Below are 16208 nucleotides of genomic sequence, written 5' to 3' on the forward strand. Positions count from 1 at the left end.
TATCAACAGAAAAAAGCCGGTCATTGAAAGAAGTGGCTCACATCTCAGATAAGTAATATTTTTACTAACATACATTAATAAGATGTTTTTTCTCGTCCAACCCAATGTCATCTCGTGTAATATCAAGATACACTTTTTTTAAATAACTGTAGAATCTGCTTGTCGACCCGCATCCAATGTTCGCATGATACCTGCTTGGAAACGGGTGATCCACCCACTGGATGAGCCTTCTTAGTACAGTACATGACAATGTCTCACCAGCGCCCAGGAAAGTGAATCGCAATGTTCCGACTCTGCCGGATGACGACGTCAACACGGTTTCTCTTTAGGTCTAGATATTTTTCATGTACAGGGTGATTCTGTCACGGTGTTACAAACTTACAGGGATGATCTAGAAGGGTAAATGTATCAATTTGAGGCAAAGTACCCTGGTTATAAGCGAAAATCCTTCTGTTACCTCTGACAGTGGAACACTTGTCCTGGTTAAGATTTTAGGATTCCTGGAACACATTCGACTTGGGATTCGTCAATGTATGTGGTTTCAAAACGGTGGAGCGCCACCTCGCTTTGGATTGAAGGTTTGTGAACATCTGGATCAGACATTCCCTGAAAAGTGGATAGGCAGAGGAGGTCCCGTTTCGTGGCTAGCACGTTCACTTGATCTCGCCCCACCTGATTTCCTCTTCAGCTACATCTACATGGTTACTCTGCAATTCACACTTAAGTGCCTGGCAGAGGGTTCATCGGACCATTTTCATACTACTTCTCTACCATTCCACTCTCGAATGGCGCGTGGGAAAAAGGAACACCTAAATATTTCCGTTCGAGCTCTGATTTCTCTTATTTTTTTATGATGATCATTTCTCCATACGTAGGTGGGTGTCAACAAAATATTTTCGCATTCGGAAGAGAAACTTGGGGATTGAAATTTCGTAAATAGATCTCGCCGCAAAGAAATCTGCCTTTGTTTCAGTGACTGCCACCCCAAGTCGCGTATCATATCAGTGACACTCTCACCCCTATTGCGCGATAACACGAAACGGGCTGCCCTTTTTTTTTGAACCTTTTCGATGTCCTCCGTCAATGCTACCTGGTAAGGATCCCACACCGCGCAACAATATTCCAGCAAAGGACCGACAAGCGTAATGTAGGCTGTCTGTTTAGTGGGTTTGTCGCATCTTCTAAGTGTTCTGCCAACAAAGCGCAGTCTTTGTTTCGCCTTCCCTACAATATTATCTATGTGGTCTTCCCAATTTAAGTTGCTCGTAATTGTAATTCCTAGGTATTTAGTCGAATTGTGCGATTTATCGTATACCCTAAATTTATTGGATTTCCTTTAGTACCCCTGCGGATGACCTCGCACTTTTGTTTAGTGCCAATTGACACTTTTCGCAACATACTGAAATTCTCTCTAGATCATTTTGTAATTGGAATTGTTCGTCTGATAATTTTACTAGACGGTAAATTACAGCATCATCTGCAAACAATCTAAGGGGGCTGCTCAAATTATCACCTATATCATTTATGTAAATCAGAAACAGCAGAGGGCTATATGAAAAGTCTTGTGTACCAGACACCCATCGAGACTGAGAGGATCTCCTGGCAAGAATTTTTACTGCCTGCGACACTGTTCAGACGACACTGGGCATATTAGAATGGGTACGTCAGAACTTTGTGTGACGATGCCATGCCGGCATTGACACTGAGGGACATCATTTTCAACATCTTTTGTGTATGTAGCAGCTTTTGACATTTGTGCAGGTAAGTGGAATTCATTATCACTGTACTGTAGACTTTCGATTTTCGGTCTCGCTGACATCAAGTTACGTGCGCCGTTACTAGCCACCAACAAGGGAAATTAGCTCGAGTTTTGTAAGTCATGATTAAGGCTCGGAAGTTGTGACCCTTAACATGAGCGCTGGCGAGGCTAAGGCGAAACATAACTAGGTTTCTTCTTATACCTAAAACTGATACACTACTGGCCATTAAAATTGGTACACGAAGAAGAAATGCAGATGATAAACGGGTATTCATTGGACAAATATATTATACTAGAACTGACATGTGATTACATTTTCACGCAATTTGCGTGCATAGATCCTGAGCCATCAGTACCCTGAACAACCACCTCTGGCCGTAATAACGGCCTTGATACGCCTGGGAATTGAGTCAAACAGAGCTGGGATGGCGTGTACAGGTACAGCTGCCCCTGCAGCTTCAACACGATACCACAGTTCATCAAGAGTAGTGACTGGCGTATTGTGACAAGCCAGTTGCTCGGCCACCATTGACCAGACGTTTTCAATTGGTGAGAGATCTGGATAATGTGGTGGCCAAGGCAGCTGTCGAACATTTTCTGTAGCCAGAAAGGCCCGTACAGGAACTGCGACATGCGTTCGTACGTTATCCTGCTGGAATATAGGATTTCGCAGGAATCGAATGAAGTGTAGAGCCGCGGGTCATAACACATCTGAAATGTAGCGTCCACTGTTCAAAGTGCCGTCAATGCAAACAAGAGGTGACCGAGACGTGTAACCAATGGCACCCCATACCATCACGGCGGGTGATACACCAGTATGGCGATAACGAATACACGCTTCCAATGTGCGTTCACCGCGATGTCGTCAAAGACGAATGCGACCATCACAATGCTGTAAACAGAACCTGGATTCATCCGAAAAAATGACGTTTTGCCATTCGTGCACTCAGGTTCGTCGTTGAGTACACGCTCCTGTCTGTGATGCAGCGTCAAGGGTAACCGCAGCCATGGTCTCCGAGCTGATAGTCCATGCTGCTGCAAACGTCGTCGCTGTTCGTGTAGATGGTTGTTGTCTTGCAAACGTCCCCATCTGTTGACTCAGGGATCGAGACGTGGCTGCGCGATCCGTTACAGCCATGCATATAAGATGCCTGTCGTCTCGACTGCTAGTGATACAAGGCCGTTGGGATCCCTCCTGAACCCACTGATTCCATATTCTGCTAACAATCATTGTATCTCGACCAACGCGAGCTGCAATGTTGGGATACGATAAACCGCAATCGCGAAAGGCTACAATCCGACCTTTATCAAAGTCGGAAACGTGGTTGTATGCATTTCTCCTCTTTACACGAGGCATCACAACCTTGTTTCACCAGGTAACGCCCGTCAACTGCTGTTTGTGTATGAGAAATCGGTTGGAAACGTTCCTCATGTCAGCACGTTGTAGGTGTCGCCATCGGCGCCAACCTTGTGTGAATGATCTGAAAAGCTAATCATTTGCATATCACTGCATCTTCTTCCTGTCGGTTCAATTTTGCGTCTGTAGCACGTCATCTTCGTGGTTGCAGCAGTTTTAATGGCCAGTAGTGTAGATTTATCCTTCTCCATCATCCCTGAGAGTTTGGAACTTCTTCACGGAATCAAACCGAACATTATTTACGGAACCTAAATTGTCCTTTCTGCTCAGCTGTGTCTTTGGGAGACCTGAATTCCGACTGCCCATGCGGCCGTCTCTTTTTAATTCCCTCCTCCCCGGCGTCGCAGCAAGAACAGCCAGGCGACAGCGCCTACATTTAGCGTGCCTGAGCTCCTCCGCCTTAATCGCCGCAATCTCTCTCTGCAGAGCAGCGCGGGGCGCACTCTTTCCGGAAGCGCCCTTAAGTGCCGGCTGTAAAGACCCGCGCGGAAGCAGAAGGCGCGGGCTGCATTATGAGTGAACGGCGGAGGGCGCCGGATGTGGCTCGCTACTCGCTGTGCACACCGCTTGCCCCTGCTAGCTGCGGGCACACCACACGCCCTTCCGAGAGGGATCGTCACGAGCAGCACTTCACTCGTGAAGTATACCGCTTTCAAGAGACGATGGGAAACGTGCTTATTTAAAGTCTGGGGAGACACGGAAAGCGCGGGGTTCACATCCCTGCGCGCCACCCAAAATTACATCTACATGGTGATTCAAAAAGAATACCACAACTTTAGGAGTTTAAAACTCTGCAACGACAAAAGGCAGAGCTAAGCACTATCTGTCGGCGAATTAAGGGAGCTATAAAGTTTCATTTAGTTGTACATCTGTTCGCTTGAGGCGCTGTTGACTAGGCGTCAACGTCAGTTGATGATAAGATGGCGACCGCTCAACAGAAAGCTTTTTGTGTTATTGAGTACGGCAGAAGTGAATCGACGACAGTTGTTCAGCGTGCATTTCGAACGAACTATGGTGTTAAACCTCCTGATAGGTGGTGTATTAAACGTTGGTATAAACAGTTTACAGAGAATTGGTGTTTGTGCAAAGGGAAAAGTTCTGGACGGCCGAGAACGAGTGATGAAAATGTAGCACGCATCCAGCAAGCATTTGTTCGCAGCCCAGGAAAATCGACTCGCAGAGCTAGCAGAGAGCTGCAAATTCCACAATCAACTTATCTGTCCGTAACTACCTGAACGTCAACTACCCGAGGCGATGGATCGGCCGCCAGGCAGCCTGTGACAGAGCACTTCATCACTTGCCTCCAAGAAGCCCTGATCTTACCCCCTGCGATTTTTTCTTATGGGGGTATGTTAAGGATATGGTGTTTCGGCCACCTCTCCCAGCCACCATTGATGATTTGAAACGAGAAATAACAGCAGCTATCCAAACTGTTACGCCTGATATGCTACAGAGAGTGTGGAACGAGTTGGAGTAGCGGGTTGATATTGCTCGAGTGTCTGGAGGGGGCCATATTGAACATCTCTGAACTTGTTTTTGAGTGAAAAAGAACCTTTTTAAATACTCTTTGTAATGATGTATAACAGAAGGTTATATTATGTTTCTTTCCTTAAATACACATTTTTAAAGTTGTGGTATTCTTTTTGAATCACCCTGTATATCTATGTCTATAATCTTCAAGATAGTTGATTTTTGTATGGAGGAGGGTACTTTATTTATCAGTATCACGCTCCGTCTTTCCTACTCAAGTCGCTAACGCTGCGGGGGCAGAACGGCTGTTGTCGAACCTATCACATCTCTTCCTATTTACTTGATACAAACTGATCGGGCACAACACTATGACCACCTACCAAATAGGCGATATGTCCACTTCTGGCACAGATGACAGCGGCGACACGTCGTGGCATGGAAACAATGAGGCCTTTGGGGGTCGCTGGAGAGAGTTGGCTTACAAGTCATCTAATTCCAGTCGATTCCGGGGAGGGGGGCGATGGGCTCTGACGCCGCGTTCAATCTCATCCCAGATGTGTTCGATCGCGTTCAGATCTGGCGAGTTGGGCGGCGAGCATGTCAATTGGAACTCTCGAGTGCGTTCCTCGAAACACTCCGTCACCCTCCTGGCCTTGTTACATGCCGCATTGTCCCGCTGAAAAATGCCAGTGCCGTCGGGAAACATTATCGTGATGGTTCAAATGTTTTTAAGCACTATGGTACTTAATATCTAAGGTCATCAGTCCCATAGACTTAGAACTACTTAAACCTAACTAACCTGAGGACATTACACTCATCCATGCCCGAGGCAGGATTCGAACCTGCGACCGCAGCAGCAGCGCGGTTCCGGACTGAATTATTGTCATGATGAGGTGTACGTAGTCTGCAACCAGTGTACGATACTCCTTGGCCGTCATGGTGCCTTTCCCGAGCTCCACTGGACCCATGGACGCCAACACGAATGTTCCCCAGAGCATAACAGAGCCGCCGCCAACTTGTCTCCGTCCAGCAGAACAGGTTTGGCCGAGGGCAGATTATGATGACCCGGAGGTTTGGCACGAACATTTTGAAAACTGCACGACTTGCCGGGTGTCCGAGGAGTGCTGCGGTGAGTGTCTTCAATACCTGGCGAAACCAAGGTGAAATGGTTCAAATGGCTCTGAGCACTATGGGACTCAACTGCTGTGGTCATCAGTCCCCTAGAACTCAGAACTACTTAAACCTAACTAACCTAAGGACATCACACACACCCATGTCCGAGGCAGGATTCGAACCTGCGACCGCAGCAGCAGCGCGGTTCCGGACTGAATTATTGTCATGATGAGGTGTACGTAGTCTGCAACCAGTGTACGATACTCCTTGGCCGTCATGGTGCCTTTCCCGAGCTCCACTGGACCCATTGACGCCAACACGAATGTTCCCCAGAGCATAACAGAGCCGCCGCCAATTTGTCTCCGTCCAGCAGAACAGGTTTGACCGAGGGCAGATTGTGATGACCCGGAGGTTTGGCACTAACATTTTGGAAACTGCACGACTTGTCGGGTGTCTGAGGATGGTTCAAATGGCTCTGAGCACTATGGGACTCAACTGCTGTTGTCATGAGTCCCCTAGAACTTAGAACTACTTAAACCTAACTAACCTAAGGACATCACACACACCCATGCCCGAGGCAGGATTCGAACCTGCGACCCTGGCAGCAGCGCGGCCCCGGACTGGAGCGCCTAGAACCGCACGGCCACCGCGGCCGGCCCAAGGTGAAATGTCGTAGGGTTTGGCAGCCAACAGTCATTACAGATGTCGGACATCACAGGCTGGGCAGACTGGTAAAACAGGATAGGTGGCGAACTGTAGCGGAACTAAAAAAAATGGCTCTGAGCACTATGGGACTTAACATCCATGGTCATCAGTCCCCTAGAACTTAGAACTACTTAAACCTAACTAACCTAAGGACATCACACAACACCCAGTCATCACGAGCGGAACTAACACTAACATCAGACTTTAATGCTGGGCAGAGTACAAGTGTGTCTGAACACACAGTGCGCCGAACACTCCTAACGAAGGGCCTCCATAGCCGGCGACCCGTGCATGTGCCCTGGAAGACGACGGATTCGCGCCCACCCATCGAGATGATGAACAAGGTATCGGGATTCATCAGACTCTGCAATGCTCTGCCGCTACGCCTACGTCCAGTGCCGATGGTCACGTGCCCATTTCAGTCGTAGTTGCCGATGTCGTGCTGTTAACATTGGCACATGCATGGGTCGTCGGCTGCGGGGGCCCATCGCTAGGATTGTTTGGCGCACTGTGTGTTCAGACACACTTGTACTCTGCCCAGCATTAAAGTCTGATGCTAGTTCCGTCACAGGTAGCCGCCTGTCCTGTTTTACCTGTCTCCACAGCCTACGACGTCCGCCATCTGTAACAACGGGTGGCCGCCCAACCCAACGACGCCTGCCTTGGTTTCTCTGCGTGTTGCAGACACTCACCACGACACTCCTCGAACACGTAACAAGTCGTGCAGTCTCCAAAATGCTCGTGGAAAGCCTCCGGGACATCCCAATCTGCCGTCAGTCAAACTCAGATATATCGTGCACCTTTCCCAAACTACACACGGACTGCGCGTGTCTGACTAGCACTCATTCCTCGACAAGTGCCGCCGCTATTGCCTTGATGGGTTTATGTCAATAGCAGGTCGGTGATCACAATGCTCTGGCTGATCTGTGTGTTATTAATACTTCTCTTTGATACTTAGCCGGCCTACCCGTCGCCGCTAGGGAAAGACAGCGTGCGATTCACCCGTAGACAACCTGCACTGAATTTCTGAGAAGTTCCTCTCGCAGTTAAGTGTAATTCCTAGTTAACGCTTTCCCTGACTGCGACGGTTATGTGCTAGAATCGCTGCCACGCTAGCAGTTACTCCACACACTTGATGTAAGGCTACATTTGCTTATCGTATGCGGCTACTGTTAGATCGTACTTCCGATTGACTAAAATCCTCGTAATGTTCACAGTGCATAGTTTAAGGAAAAATGCATCAGAGATTTCAATTTGCTTAATACTTTGAATACTAAAGAAACCTGTATTAAAAAACAGTGATTCACATATCACCAGTATTAAAAATAAATTAAAAATAAAGTTTCAGATATTAGTGAACATTTATCATCCACTACGAATATAAATTTTAAATAATTCACTCTTCATTAAATAAATTAATCTAGAAAAAAAATTTTTATACAAAAGATTGCCAGTAACGGTTTGGCTCATTCTTAACTTACTTTCCTAATAACCAGCACACTTCTATACTTACTTTAAAAAAAACTTTTACCGAGCGAGGTGGCGCAGTGGTTAGCACACTGGACTCGCATTCTGGAGGACGACGGTTCAATCCCGCGTCCGGCCATCCTGGTTTAGGTTTTCCGTGATTTCCCTAAATCGCTCCAGGCAAATGCCGGGATGGTTCCTTTCAAAGGGCACGGCCGACTTCCTTCCCCATCCGCCCCTAATCCGATGAGACCGATGACCTCGCTGTCTGGTCTCCTCCCCCAAAAACCAGCCAACCAACCAACCAAAAAAACTTTGTCAGTTGCCTTGCATTATGAAAGTCATTTCCTTTGTGTTTAAGGCATGAGGTACCATAAAAATGATAAAAAATGAAAGTTTTTTTATTGGTGTTTGTGATGGTTAGAAGTATTCTTTACGTTAATATAAAAGTCTGTCCAATTTGTTAGGAACTTGAATCCAGTCACAAAGCTGGATTATGTACGCTCCTATCATGTTCAGTAGGTGACAGTACGGAAACGTATTCTGATTTCCTGTAGTTTTCCTGAATCACTGAAGGTAAATAACGGGATCATTCTTTGGTAATATTTTCTTACCTATTTTCGGTGTCCAATTACCTCGTTTTCGACGTGACATTAAATGCTAATCTTCCTTCTAATTGATGAAAATAGAGCGGAACGCATCCGAATGATCTTCCCTCTTTTTGTTCTGGTGTGTTTATTATTTTGTTTACAGTTCTTAAATAATTGACCACTTTTAGCAAATCATTTTTTTATTCATTTCCATTCGTCTGGCTCTATCAAGTGTCGTCAGTGAGTGTCTGTAACTAACATAAATGACTGTCCTAAACTGGATTAATATCTGCACCTTTATGTCCTTACCACATCTGAAAACATCACGAACAACGAAGGACTCTCCGTCCTATGACTTGGAAACTGTTTGCTACGAATTATTATTATTATTAAACCGCGCGTTTGTTTGCGACTTTATTTACTGTTATTACTGATTGGTGACTTCCATGGACGTGTTTGTGAAGAAAAATAACTTCATTATACTAGGTATTATCCATAAACGTGCACTGGACTGTAAACCCCAAACGAAATAAACTGTGCGTATAGCATATTTGACCGGGATTCACCTTTCGGAGATCACTCAGCTATGGAGGCTAACGTTAAGCCTATCCATCTTTCTTTGCTCCATAAACATGCAACTTTTTTTATAGGAATTGCATGTTAAAAATATCTGAGTGCTTTCCCATTTCCCCATTTCTTGATGCGGAGAATGCACGTTGCACACGGTATGTGTAGCAGGTGTAACTTTCAGAAGGTTATGATAGCCTTGTTGGCTTAGCAACCAGCATGCGTAGGTCAACGGTTAGCACATGACTCTCTTTCATTTGATCCACCATCGATAGTGCCCCAATGCCGTCGTTTTTACAGTATACGCCACCAGTACAGAGTGCGGATTTGCAATACTACAAAACGAATGTTGTTACCTCCACTGGCAGCGGCTAGGCGAATACTGTCTTTCGCCTGCTTATGCGTACTGTCTGCTCCAAGGAGGGGCGATTCTAGGGAGCATTGCGGATTGTCTGAAGGTGTTAAGCGGCTGCAAGGCCAGATCAAGCGGTTTGTGAAGGAAGCTTGAAATGTATTGTTAATACCAGTGATTGCAATAAATTAGAACATCATCTATTTAAGAAAATAAAATCACTACTTCTAATGTTCTCCAGCCTAGTAAATACGATACTTAGAACTGTGCTCAGAAGGTTCGTCAAAGAAAGACTGCAATATTAAACACGAGGCAATAGTGAAATTTCATTTGTACAACAACTCAGGACCCTGTAGGGAGAAATGTGGTAGTGTCCTACACGTAAGGTTTTTGAAATTATAATTTTTTCTGAAGACTGTACTGTAGAGACTGCCACGCGCGTACGGACGTGATACGTGAACTGGGAGCGGGGAAGGGGGGTGGGGGAGGGAGGGGGACAATCATTTAAACAAAGACGAATTTCGTTGAAACAGGATCTTATTGGGAGATTTCAATCACCAACTTTCTCTTTCGCTTGCGAAAATATTCTGTTGGCACCCGCCTGCATAGTGCCAAATTATCATTATAAAATAAGAGATATCAGAGTGCGCGTAGAAAGATTTTACGGTAAGTGCTCGTTTTTCCCGCCCGACTTTCGAAAGTGGAACGCCAGAGAAATAGTTGGAAGGTGGTTCGATCAACGCTCTGCCAGGCACTAAATTGTGTATTGCAGAGTATTACATAGATTTAGATGTAGAACATTCTTCACACTAAACAATGCCATGATACAAGGCATAATAGGAATATAAAACTAGGGGTCATAAGAGTATACTTCGTCAATTTTCTTAATATTTTTTACGTCTTTTGCAATTTTTTCTTTTAAATTTATTGAGAAATGCGTCGGATATGATACTGTAAAAGAAAAAGACCAGTTTTGTTACAAAAACAGTTTCATTTGAGCCGTAAATGGTTACAGCCATTAAATTAAAGTGAGAGTAAATAAAACATCTTAGTACTAAGCATCCACGCCGGGGGGAAACGGACTCGCAATAGCAAAACTCAAAAATAAAATTATCAGGTAAGGTTCTGAACGGAACAGACATAAATCAAAACATTAATTTAACCTTTAGTGAGGTATTTACCATACGTACAGTAAAGACTGTTCAACTGCATAGAGGCCCAATTCTCATAGGCCAAGCCTCACAAATGTAGCCCTGAATCCGCTCTTCTTCGAAGGTGTCATTGATTGTACAATATTGTTTTCTGCTCGTCACTGAATGTTATTGGAAAAAGCTTGTTGCTTCTTAAAAAAGGTTTCATGGCCATTCCTTGCTTTGCCGTAAGGTTTTAAGTCTATCTAGTACTGTATTTTTTTTGGACTGAATATTATCTCACTCGCTTCCCTGGTTTTTGTTTCCAGAAGGCTGCATCTTTCCACGGCCTCGTTCATATCATTTTTACCTCATTCATGTTGTGACTTAACCGCATTTGCCAATAAAAAAAGGGAACGCTTAACGCGATGGCGGTTTTCTTCCTGCATAGCTCACCCTCCAGTAGCGCGACAAGTGCTGTTACTAGCTCTAGAGTTCAGAAACAGCTCTTATACCACACAATCCAGAGTTTGATACTACCATAACTGTCTACTGAAGGGTCTTGACTCACAGTACCGTATTCGACAATGTAACAGCACACACAGGAGAAACATTTGGTACATTGGATTATTTGCAACTTCGTTTGTCTTACATCTCTTCAAGTACGAAGTACACTGAATTACCTATCCTATCCCTATCTTCCTATTTTTGTAAATCCGCAAATGCAACTTGGATATGGTCTAAATAAATAAAGAACTATTATGCAGTGAAATACTCCACTACCATCTAATATATTTAGTGAAAATCGGAAATTACAGATTTACCTGAAGTATCTAAGGCTCCACCACTGCTTGTAACCAGTCCTGTAGGCTACAGCTGCCGTGTTTGTTTAGTTTCAAAAGAGTGAAATGGCTTCGTTGGCCCATCTATCGCAATGAACTTAATTTTAAGGTCTTCACCGAATTTTCAGTGCCATAGCGCCACATCCACTACTAGGTTAGCTTGTGGACAGTTTATGTCATACAATTAACTAGTTCAAAATATAAGCTGCACTTCTTTTTTATCTTTGTAGGTCGACAGTAGCAGCAAGTCAAAAGAAAAGTAATGTTCCATCATATGTGTCCGCTCTGCGACAAGCTTGTTGTAAAAACATGCAGGAACTAAAGATTTAGTCGCGACAAGGAAACAGGTAATTAGCTACTGCTCGCAAAAAAAAGAACAAAATAAAACAGGAAATGTGTTTATAATTTATGGTACAGAGGCAACAAATTGTATCAACATTTAAATTATATTTGTACTACTGCCTCAGAGTCACGACAGCCTTAAACTCTAAATCTTTGTTTTTTATGCCCTTTAAATTTGAAAGAGAAATTAAGTATCAGAAACATAGTAAGAAGAAGTCTAAGTTCGATGGCATTGAAGTAAATAAAACATATTAATAATTAAAATTTATCCTTACAGAATCATGGATGAAAATTGGAAGCATAACACCAAATAGTCGCTTTATTGATCTTACGGCTAAATATGGACAACTCTTGAAGTAGCAACATGCTTTTACATTTACCATAATTAAATATACTGTGCAACAGCAATTTTACTAATTATTTACTAGCATTCTAATACTGATTCACTTCACGTTTCTTCAACTTGTAACCTACAACGACTAATACGAAAGCAGACAAGTGCTCCTTTATTTAGAATGCGAGGCACATGTAAATTAGTTACAAGCCATCAAGAATCGCGAACACGCCGTCAATAGTCAATTGAAATTGTGCAACTATTCAAAGCTGCTGTTTTACGACGTACTCTACCGTAAATAACAACAGGAAGTAACAAAAATACGAATGTTGCCCAGACAGTAATGCACCGCATTTTTTTCAACAATTTTGTTATTGAACACAATGAGAACTACACACGAAAGACTGATGTTTTATCTACACACTGTACTTTTCCACATAATCTCCATCCCGTTCTATGGCCTTCCTCTAGCGCGAAACAAGGGCGTGTATGCCCTGTCGGTACCAATCTTTGTCCTGTTGGCGGACCCAGCGCATCACTGTGTGAAACATCTCCGAATCGTCCGCAAAATCGTCTTCCACGAATGGCATTTTTTAATGGTCCAATCAAGTGGAAATCCGAGTAGGCTAAGTCTGGGCTGTAGGGAGGATGGGATAACACTGTGCAACCCTGTTTTTCGGTGTGTCCAGCATTCATCAGACTTGTATGGGGCCGAGCGTTATCGTGTTGCAGCAAAATATCTCCTGGGTTGTTGTGGCACCGAAGTCTCCGGAAGCGCGTCTTGAGTTTTGTTAATATGTTGACATATGCTTCTGAATTAATGTTACCGCCTCTTGGCATCACATCAATAAGAATCACACCTTCACAGACCCAGAACACGGTGATCTGGAGCTTACCGGCGGAAGCAGTTGTCTTGAATTTTTCTTCTGTGGAGAGTGTGATTCGCGCCATTCCATCGACTGTCGTTTTGTTTCGAGCTCAAAATGGTGAACCCAGGTTTCATCCCCTGTCAAGCTTACAAAGTGCACAAGAAGTGACCGAAAGATGGAGAAACAAGTTTTGACGTAAAACGCGGCACCTTCTTCCACTAAGAGCGGGCTAAACGGACGGACGAGTAAGTGTTCGTGCCCATTGCCGCGAGGCCGCCACCTAAGCAGGTAGTAAAAGCCTTCCCTGGCAACGCCTTATCTCAGCACTAAAACCGCGGCCAATGGCTGCGGTTTCTCGCCTCCTCAAACAGCAGCTCGTATTTTGTCGTTGCTACACACAACCGAAAACTGATACGCTCGCGAGTCGTTCAGCGAAAGGCTCAGTTTATCGACTGAACAAAAAGTGCGGCAGTGCATTCCATTTCTCTCTGAGATGACCTCGATTAACTTGTAACCACCGACTTCTTTCCATTATGTAATTACTCGTTAGCAGTACAATGTGAGAGGTTCTTTTCCTTTTTTTCCTGGCTTCATCCAGTATCGTTACAGGGTCGGCATGATAATCTCGGTCGTCATCTCTTCCCCTCGCTCTACAGGGACGTAACTTATGTTCCCCGAGCTGCTGATTATAGCACTTTTCACTTCGAAGTTTCACCTCGAAAACTGTCATGTGCTTTGATTCTTCACTTACAAAACATTGACTGTTGGTGAAGTACCGCTACAAAGACCTCTGACAGTGCAAGCGCTAATGCGAAGTAGATAGCTGGTGCGAGTTCCGATGTTCGAACAAAACTGGCGTCAGCCATCTTTGACTGTCAACAAGAGGGCAGGTAATTAATAAAATAACTCAACCCAAAGCTGATCAGTGGGACTGAAGATGGGACACTGGACCGGCCAGTCAATTTCAGGAATGTTACTGTCCACAAACCATTACCTCATAGATACAACTTTATGGCAGGTTGCATTATCTTGCTGAAACAGTTATCGTCTCTGAACTGTTACTCCACTGCATTCAATACATAATACTGTATAATGTGTTCATAGCCTTCTACATTTAGTCTTTTCGTAAGTTCCAGAAAAGGATGGCGCCCTAACCACGTGTTTGCTCTACATACGGGCCCAGGTAATGTTCTCGAAGTTTTCGCCAAACCGAAACCCGTCCATCTGATTGCCACAGAGTATAGCTTGATTCGTCAGACACTCATTTTCATTCATCCACTGTATAAAAGAGACACCCTCTACACCACTTCAAGCGTCGTTTAGCATTCACAACAGAGATCTGTAGCTTAGATAAGCTTCTCACCCGTTGTATCCCATTCATTTGAACTACCTACACGCACCCATAACGCTAGCTGATCTGCTGGTAACAATTTCGAATTCCCGAGTGATTCCTTCCACTGATTTCATGTGATACTTTGCAACCGCCTTCGAGAAAGCCTGGTATAAGTTCAATAGCAGTTGTTGCTTGGAATTTCCACTTCGCAATCACATAAGCAGTAGTGGACATGGGCAGGTTTACACGGCTTGAAAGCCTCTGATGGATGACATCCAATGACTAGTCAACGCCCGAAGTCACCGGACTCTCCTAACCGACCCCATTCTGCCGTTACCGCTTCAAAACACTCCCTGCCTCCGTTTATACTAGAGGGTCCGTCCCACGTGACATTTAGTGAATTCCGCGTTACTTAGGGGTGTCCAGATACTTTTGATCCCATACCGTACATGGTGTTTAATAAAAGAGAGAATAGCTTTTTCTTAAGGGGTTCCGGAAAGGCTCAAAATCATGAAAAGTTGAATTTTTACTTTTTTGCGTTTTCTGAATCTGCAGACTATTACCTTTTAATAGATATATAATTTATTCAATTCAGAAGACTAGAACTATTTTTAAATTTTTTTTGAAATGTGTTCTACATGGGCGTGACCCACTGTGGCGCTGTTAAACTGCTGTCAAATGGTGTTATTATTAACGTCCGTGTTCCCAAATATTTACGAATCGTGTAACTGAGGTGGGTCGTAGGCACCAACCCGGCGTTCTCCTAGTAGGAAGTCGGAAACCGCCTAACTACCACATCCAGGCTGGCCGCCACATCGGCCGTCGTTGTTAATTCGCCGGGCAGATTCGATCCGGAACTTTCGCGTCTCCACAAATTCCGTAAGAGGCGTGCTAAACCATGCAATTATCTGGGTGACTGACATTATGATTGAGTACAATGTGGTTAAAATAAACATAGACAGATGAAAACATAGGGATGATGTAGCTAAAACCAGATGATTTAGATGTGACGGTCACTCTTTCGTAGCGATGGTTAGCGCGAGATAAGCTGGATGGCGATGATGTTGGTACCTCCATGTAGCGACCAGAAGTTTATGTCTGGAGACTTGATGAGCAACTCTGGATAGGCAGATAGATGAAATGGAATCAAAATATCTGACACAGTGATGGTAAGATTATGTAGACAGCTGGAGAAGTGAGGAGACAGATTTATGCAGAGGATCGGCATAATGGGATATTATCAGGTTATGCTTGTGAAGACGATTTAGTACTGCAGGACTGGAGATTCTATCCGTGGAAGGGTGGGGCTGCAGTCAAAGAGGGTTATCAAAGTAGGAGAAAATAAAATGAAATGTTTCTGAACCACCGACTAACACAGAAACACCTAATGAATATTGCTGGACGCAGATTAAAGCTGAAATACTTACGCGAGCAAATGTGCTGTCAACTTCGGTAAAATTACAGCAGGAAAGAAACGTGAAATTAATTTCTCTCGCAGTCTCAGGGACATGCCGTTGTGTGTGAGTACCACATTTGCAGTCAGTAAGGCAATGGACCCGCTCTGTTTGTAAGGACAAAACGCAGCAAGTCCATCAGTACCACATGCAGAATATCTGCTTCAAATTTTGGTGGTGAAAGCTTTTCATCATCAGTATGTGGATGGAAAAAGAGAGGTGAGCCCATGGCGGAGTGCTCGTAACCATAACTGTTCGCTATCGTCATGTGTTAAATTCGTAATATTTCTAGCTGTGTTATGGAGGCGGAGGATATGGCTTCATATTTTACTGCTTCGTCGCATTGTGATATAAACTGAGCAGTTCCTTCGTTCTATTCAATGTGGCAGTCTGTGTGACTTTCTGGCTTCCTTTCATCCACTAAACAGATGTATAGGGTAGTACACAGATGTGGAAACATTCTT

General features: G+C 44.3%; 1 protein-coding gene across 1 annotated transcript in view; it reads right to left on the reverse strand.

The window, feature by feature from the left end:
• LOC126088437 (atherin-like) overlaps positions 1-16208 on the reverse strand; it is a 156049-nt gene that overhangs the window by 70498 nt on the left and 69343 nt on the right. The gene's annotated exons all lie outside the window — the stretch shown is intronic.

This window comes from Schistocerca cancellata, chromosome 6 (genome assembly GCF_023864275.1).
Source record: "Schistocerca cancellata isolate TAMUIC-IGC-003103 chromosome 6, iqSchCanc2.1, whole genome shotgun sequence".
Taxonomy (NCBI): Eukaryota; Metazoa; Arthropoda; class Insecta; order Orthoptera; family Acrididae; genus Schistocerca; species Schistocerca cancellata.